This window comes from Dermacentor albipictus, unplaced genomic scaffold (genome assembly GCF_038994185.2).
Source record: "Dermacentor albipictus isolate Rhodes 1998 colony unplaced genomic scaffold, USDA_Dalb.pri_finalv2 scaffold_12, whole genome shotgun sequence".
Lineage (NCBI taxonomy): Eukaryota > Metazoa > Arthropoda > Arachnida > Ixodida > Ixodidae > Dermacentor > Dermacentor albipictus.
The window spans coordinates 1,790,696-1,798,217 of NW_027225566.1; the positions used below are offsets into that span (position 1 = coordinate 1,790,696).

Genomic DNA, 7,522 nt, shown 5'->3' on the forward strand with positions numbered 1-7,522 from the left:
TCTCCCTGCGCATTCCAAAACGACTGCTGCAGACTCTTCGTAATAAACCAACAGCGCGTGCTCCTTTAGATGCGATGTATTCCATGTGTGTCTGCCAATTAAGCTTTTCGGTGTAAATCATTCCCAGATATTTTAAAGAATGTAGCTGCGGAATAATCTCCAGGCCATATGACAGTGTTATTGGGACAGTAAAAGTTAAGGGAAAGACAATTATCGCACTTTTGTTGACATTTAGCGGCACTTGTATTCCTTTTAGCCAAATTTCAATGTGATTCAGATACGAGGGCAAAGTTTTATATAGGCTATGTATATCATTCGATACCGTGAAAAATGCGATATCATCAGCGTATACGTATACCTATACGTCATGACGTGTCGGGATGGGATTTAGTAAAATACTGAATAATACTGGGGAAAGTACTGCACCTTGAGGAACGCCCCTTGTCTGTAACTTTTAGAAGAAACACCGTTTTGATAGCAATAAAATGTTCGTCCGCTTAGAAAATTTTGAATCCATGCAATTATATACTGTGGAAGATTCACACTATTGAGTCTGTCGATTAAAGTACTGTGGTCGACCCTATAAGAAGCCAACAAACACTCACACCAAGGACAACCTAGGGGAAATTACTTGTGCTTTAGCAGGATGTGTTGTTGGGCAAGTTGGTTCATTGCAATTGGAGACATTGGTTGCGCTTTCTAGACAATCACATGTAAGAAGACGATGTAAGAAGTTTGCGCCTGTCCTGTCTTCTTACATGTGATTGTCTAGAAAGCGCAACCAATGTCTCCAATTAGTTGTGCTTGATAAACGAAACAAAGAAACGATAAATTAAGGGAAATTAAAGTGGATGAAAAAACAACTTGCCGCAGGTGGGAACCGAACCCACAACCTTCGCATTTCGCGTGCGATGCTCTACCAATTGAGCTACCGCGGCGATGTTTTCCCATCCACTTTCTTGGGTATTTATGTGTCCCAGTAGAACCCTGGTAGTGCTAAAAATCGGGCCCCTCGGTTAACCCCCTTTCTTCTCATTGATATGACTAATAAAAATCGGGCCCCTCGGTTAACCCCCTTTCTTCTCATGATATGACTAATAAAAATCGGGCCTCTCAGTTAACCCCCTTTCTCCTCATTGGTTACATAACGAGGGTCTCGAATCCGGCAACATTGATGCCTTCAGGTAGCATATGTGGGTTTTTTGACCAGCTGCCTTCACCCCCAAAAAATATCACCTTCTCGTGACGCCTGCGGAAAAAAAGGACGTTCCACGTCCGCCGCCAAGGTCTGTGAATGGTGGCGCTGGCTAACACTCCCAGGGTTCTACTAGGACACATAAATACCCAAGAAAGTGGATGGGAAAACAGCGCCACGGTAGCTCAATTGGTAGAGCATCGCACGCGAAATGCGAAGATTGTGGGTTCGGTTCCCACCTGCGGCAGGTTGTTTTTTCATCCTCTTTAATTTCCATTAATTTATCGTTTCTTTATTTCGTTTATCAAGCACAAGTAATTTCTCCTATGTTCTCCTTGGTGTCAGTGTTTGTTGGCTTCTTATATGACTAATTAAAATCGGGCCCCTCGGTTAACCCCGTTTCTTCTCATTGTGGTCGACACTGTCATACTCCTTCGCAATGTCTAATGTCACTAGGGCCGCGTACTGGTTGTTGCGGCGAGCGAGTTGAATTCTACTCTCCAGGTCAACATGAGCACACCGAATTGAGCAGCCGGGCCTGAATCCTATTTGAGAATCACTTAATATTTGGTTCTCGCCTATCCACCTATCGATGTGACCATAAAGAACTCTCTCGATTAACTTTACAAGATTTGAGGTCAGAGAAATTGGTCTAATGTTGTCAATTGAGTATCCATCACCTGGCTTTTTGAGTAGTGGAATTATGTTGGCAACCTTCCAATGTGGATGAATCCATGCATTCTTAATCGAGTAATTTATAAAATTAAGCAAATCCTGGGGAGACAATTCGAATAATAATTTTATAATTGCTGTGGCTATGCCATCAGGACCTGGGGCTGAAGCTGGCAGCATCTTTACCTCTCTCATTATATTCTTCTAATGTGGCCGTTATGTACTCATTAGCTAGTTCAGGTGCCGGTATATGATACGGGCGGAGTGATGTGAGTCGACGCTCTAAGCCTTTTGTAATATCCTCTAGTGACTGCACTAATTCAGTGCAAGTTAAGCTAACTGACTCTACAATAATTGGGGCTGAAACAATCTTTTTAGACCGTAGAAATCGAAATAGGGCTTTTCTATTACTAGACTGCGACAGGCAACTGTAATGTTTGGTGTTGTAATTTTCTTTCGCTTTGTCAACTGTTTGCCTGAATGTAGCTGCAGCAAACTTATTGTCATTCCAATTACGTGGACATTGATTATACAGTAACTTTCTCCAGGCTGCCTTTCTTCTTCTATATTCGCGTGCACAGTCTGGATTCCACCATGGTGAATAAGTACCACCTTTAGTTGACTGCACAGTGAACTCGCATTTTTTATAACTGTCACTTCGCACATGACACAAATTAACTGTCTTAACTTCATCAATTAGGCCAACCTGTTTCTCTAAAGCTGATCGCAGTGAAACTTGAAATTTACTATAGTTAACATAGGTGCGGACATGCTTTTCAACCAAATTAATTGGGCGCGTTATTTCAAAAGTTATTGGAAGATGGTCGGTATTTGTGGCCGAGGTAATAGCAGACCAGGCGGAGATTACACAGCCCGAACTGGAAAAAGTTAGGTCTAACACCGAACGCGATTTGCCGGATACATAATTTGGGGTTCTTGAATTTACACAATTAAGGTTATTTGACGAAACCCAGTCTAACAATCGTTTACCACAAGAGTCGGACGGATAACCCCATAATACGTGGTGAGAATTAAAATCACCAACTATGATTATATCCTTTCTACATGCTGCAACCGCGGCATCAAGAGAGCCTGTATTGTGGACTCCTGTAGGGAAATAAGCATTAATTATCTAAAATGGCGTGCATCCAGGAAGCGTTACATCCAATGCTAGAATCTCACTTACAGTGGAGACTGACTGGTGACTAATTTTAGCTCTATGACAAATTTTTGTTGTGATGAAAAATGCTAATCCCCCTCTACGAGAAGGATGATCTAGACGAAAACTGCGGTATTTCTTTAAATGATAACTCTTTTCTGTGGATAACGAAGTTTTTTGCAGAATAATCAAATCAGGAGAAAGATCTTCACATAGATACAAGAGATCAGCGGCTGCAGCAAAAATGGAACGACAGTTCCACTGCAGCACTTTCAAGCTTCCTATGTTGACAATATTCCGGCAGTATTAACTGCCGTCTGTAGAATGTTACCCTCTAGGAAATCATCCTTTGATAAGCTCTTATTTTCACTCTTTTTAGCTTTTAGTTTGTGGAGGGTAGTAGCTCTAGGGGAGCATGGGGAAGCACGCCGTTTACAAGTTCTAGCATCCAAATCCATGTTCTCCATAGTATCTGAACCGGATTCGTGACTGTGAAAGCCCTTATGTTCTACATGAGTTGCGGGAACTTCGGAGGCATCAGTACTGCGAAGCGAGGCCTCTGCCGATACGTGTTTCTCTATGTTTTCATCAGAGACTGTGATTTCAGAAGCAACACTTGGACGCGCAGTAACATGCAAAAGTTTCGACAACTGAGAGGTGAGAACTTGTCCAACGGTTAACGGCAGCAGCTACAACATCACCAAGAGATACATTCATTGCTTTAGAGTGACGAGCAGCAGCTTCAGCATAGCCACATGATTTCTCTGATGAGAGTGCACGAGCTTCACGACGCGAACACCGTTTCCGTTCTATAATTTGTAGAATTTCGAGCTCTTGGTCTCTCGCAGGGCATTGCGCACAGTCCGCAGGGTGGGAACCTTCACACAAACAGCATCGTTCGCTCTGAGAGGAACACGTTTTTCCATCGTGGCCTTCTCCGCAAATGCGGCACCGAAGCTCTGATCGACATCCCTTAATAGTGTGGCCGTATCGCCAGCACTGAACACATTGCACTGGGCGGGGAGAAATTGCTTCCACCCTGTATATTAATGGCCACGCCTTGATCTCTGACGGCCTCTTTCTGCCTGCAAAGGTGACAATAACTGACTCTGTGGGGGTTCTTTGATTCTCACAAACGCGTGAACATCGGTATACGGAGATGGCACCTGCCGGGGAGAACATCTGCAGGACTTCGGAAACACACAGACTCGCGTCGACTCCACAAACTAGCCCCTTGACGCAAGCTAGATGAGCAGGAATAAAAGGCCTCACCGGGTGGTTCGCGAACATTTCGCACTTCAGAAGGTCGGAGACGCAGGTCTGGTCAGGTGACCAGCAAAGAATGCCCCCTCTGCCAAATAGTCGGACATCGGTTATGCTTTGGAAATGCGGGGTTGCTTTCCGCAGCTCTTCTTGAATCACCTTGGGATTCTTCACGCAGATGAATCCCCCATTGGTCGGCACTAGGGCCACTGGAACGCTGTTAATGCCACTGCGCAAGAAAGCCTCTATAGGCATGTCATTAGTGGGAAGCGAAGCCGTCCAGAGGAAAGATCTCTGGCCGGGAGAAGAAAGAGACATTAGGAACTCACAATAAGAGGAAAGTACAAAACAAAACTAAGGAAAATTAAACCGCCCGATACTTGACCAATTCCCTGCAGAGAACAGGACAGGGCCACCGCTCCAGCTTGGCTTGGGCTTGACACGATGGTGATGATGATGATGATGATGATGAAGCCTCAGTTAATGGCACAAACCCACTGAGGGGGATAGGCCACGAATCTGCTGGTAATATGATTCAATGAATAAAATAAAATAAATTGGTTAATAAATAAATAACACGAAAAAAGAAAGGAAAACAAATAATCCAAGATGCAAAATAAACTATGAATACATGAGATAAAGTATTGATCAATACTATAGTAAGCCTTGCGTTGATAGGAATGTTAAAGAAAAGGATATACTTAAACTTGAGTAAGGTAAGTTATGAATAATAATAGTAAGATTTGAACTGTGAATTTGTACTTTTACTTTTCGAATTTTCTAAACTGCAGTAGAAATAGATCAATTCTCTAAACTAAAAAATATTAACAAGGCATTCTTTTTGTGCCACATAGAAAATTATAAATGGCTAGGCAAACGTTCCTGTGGCTATATCCCAAAACTGTGGCTCTAAGGGAGAGTATAACAGTGCTGCTTAAAGGTAATCCTAAATTTTGAAGTGGAATTTCTAGACATAGTTTTTGATGAGTAGAAAACCGCCGGCATGATAATAAAAATGATCTATAGTTTATGGTTCATTGCAGAGGTAGCATAGAGGAGATACCGCCAGACCACATCTGTGCAAGTAAAAATGAAGTGTTGGAATACGGCAACGCAGCCTAGTAAATGAAACTTCAAATTTCCGGTTAGGACACCATTGCCGGTTCCAAGAATAATTTAAGTGTAAAAAATCTGAAGATTTTGCTAATGACAGGGCTTTTTTGTCCTCGCTCAAAGAAAATTGCAGATATTTGGCTGCAGTAATGTGCGCAGTTGCCGGTAGCACAAATAGCACAGGACCTGCTAAAGAAGCTCGTGCTAAGGAATAGGCTATTTCATTAATATGAATGTCTCGGTGGCCAGGGACCCATACTATATGCACTAAGCTTCAGTGAGGTGGAGCTAATGAGTAAAACGTGTTTCCGGTTGTCGACTTTGTAGACGCAGTAAGTGCACTGCATACAGATAGAGAATCTGTGACGATAATAACATTTATAGTATGAATGGGTAATTTCCGCAAGGCAAGAACTATTGCCAGAAGTTTGGCATGAAAAACTGATGTGTAATCTGATAGACGAAGTGAAAAAGACCAATTGAGGGATGGTTGGTAGATACCCACACCTGCCTTCTCTTCACACGAAGCAGCATCGGTCGCTATTACGTTTATTTTGAAACGGACCAAGTAATCTTGTAAACGGTCATTCAAATATGTTGTGGGCAGAAATTTCGCATTGTGTGGAAAAATGTCTGCAAATTCAATTTTCAGCGACCCCGGAGACCCACGGAGCGGAATTATTTCTCTAAGGCGAATATTTAAAGGTGCTAATTGTGCTTACACAAATACAACTTGCGGGGTATGGAACCGTGACCACGTGGTCTCAAAAAATGGACTTGGTTCACTAATAAATGCATATTGTCCACGTCGTAGCGAAGAATCATAAGCTCTTAAGTAGGTTTGAACCGTAAGCATGCGGAATCGTGAGTGAAGAGTAGGTAGGCGCGCTTCCTGGTATAATACATTATTAGCAGTGAATTTAGGAAGACCTAAACATAGTCGAAGAGCTTCTCTTTCAACCAGAACAAGGGGCCTTAATTTATATTTTGCACTTCCGGAGAACAAAACACAACCGAATTCTAGAATCGGTTGTACATACATACGATAAATCATAATTAATGTGTCACTTCGCATACCAGAGCGTCGGTTACTGATTTTATGTAGTAAACCTATGGCTCGTGTCGCCTTCGTTCCAAAATTTTCTATGTGAGAACGCCAGTTCAGTTTTCCGTCATATGTGATACCCAAGTATTTCAGCGACTGTACCTGAGGAATGGTTCTCCGTGCATATACTAATGATAACTGTAACGGCCCGGAAAGCGGAAGAACAAGGACTGCACTTTTGTTTACGTTTAGTGACAGGTGCAGGTTGTGAAGCCACGTCTGTCGAGTACAGAGGTACGTTTGCAAAGACAGGTGAAGGGAATCGATGTCTCTGCGGCTGTCGCGAAAAATGCAACGTCATCTGCATATACATACAGATTCACATCCTGGTGCAGTGGTACTGAACTCATCAACAGGTTAAATAGTATAGGAGACAGAACAGCCCCCTGGGGCACCCCTCTTGTCTGATCGAGCATTCTTGAAGAAAAGCCGTTTTGAAAACAATGAAATTTTCTGTTTCTTAGAAATTCAAAAATCCATGCCGTTATATATTTCGGAAAATTGTAGGACTCTAATGTGTCCAGCAGTAGAGAGTATTCAACGCTGTCATAAGCTTTTGCTATGTCAAGTGTCCCTAAAGCGATAACTTCTTTTCTATGCTGAGCAAGTCGGATGCGGCTTTCCAAATCTACATGCGCACACCAAATGGAAAGACCGCGCCGGAAACCTATTTGACTTGGGCTCAGTAACGAATTTTCAGGTATATGATCCATCATACGATCATATAAAACTCTTTCAGTTAGTTTCACCATATCTGACGTAAAAGAGATAGGCCTAATGTTGTCAAGGTTGTAGCCAGCTCTTTGTTTTTTAAGTAGCGGAATAACTTTGGCTGTCCTCCATTCTGGTGGAATCCAAGCATTTTTTAGAGAATAATTAACTACGTTAAGAATGTCATCAGAAGACATTTCAAACAACATTTTAGCATGGTATTGGAAATGCCGTCAGGACCTGGAGCTGAGGCAGGCAGAGATCTAAGGACATTAAAGAGCTCTGACACTGTGACTTCCACGAA

At 42.6% G+C, this 7,522-nt stretch overlaps 1 non-coding gene across 1 annotated transcript; it reads right to left on the reverse strand.

Moving 5' to 3' along the window:
* Window positions 1-865: 865 nt before the first annotated feature.
* On the reverse strand, window positions 866-938 carry TRNAS-CGA (transfer RNA serine (anticodon CGA)). Its single transcript has one exon. It is a non-coding gene; the product is annotated as a tRNA-Ser (tRNA).
* Window positions 939-7,522: the final 6,584 nt, after the last annotated feature.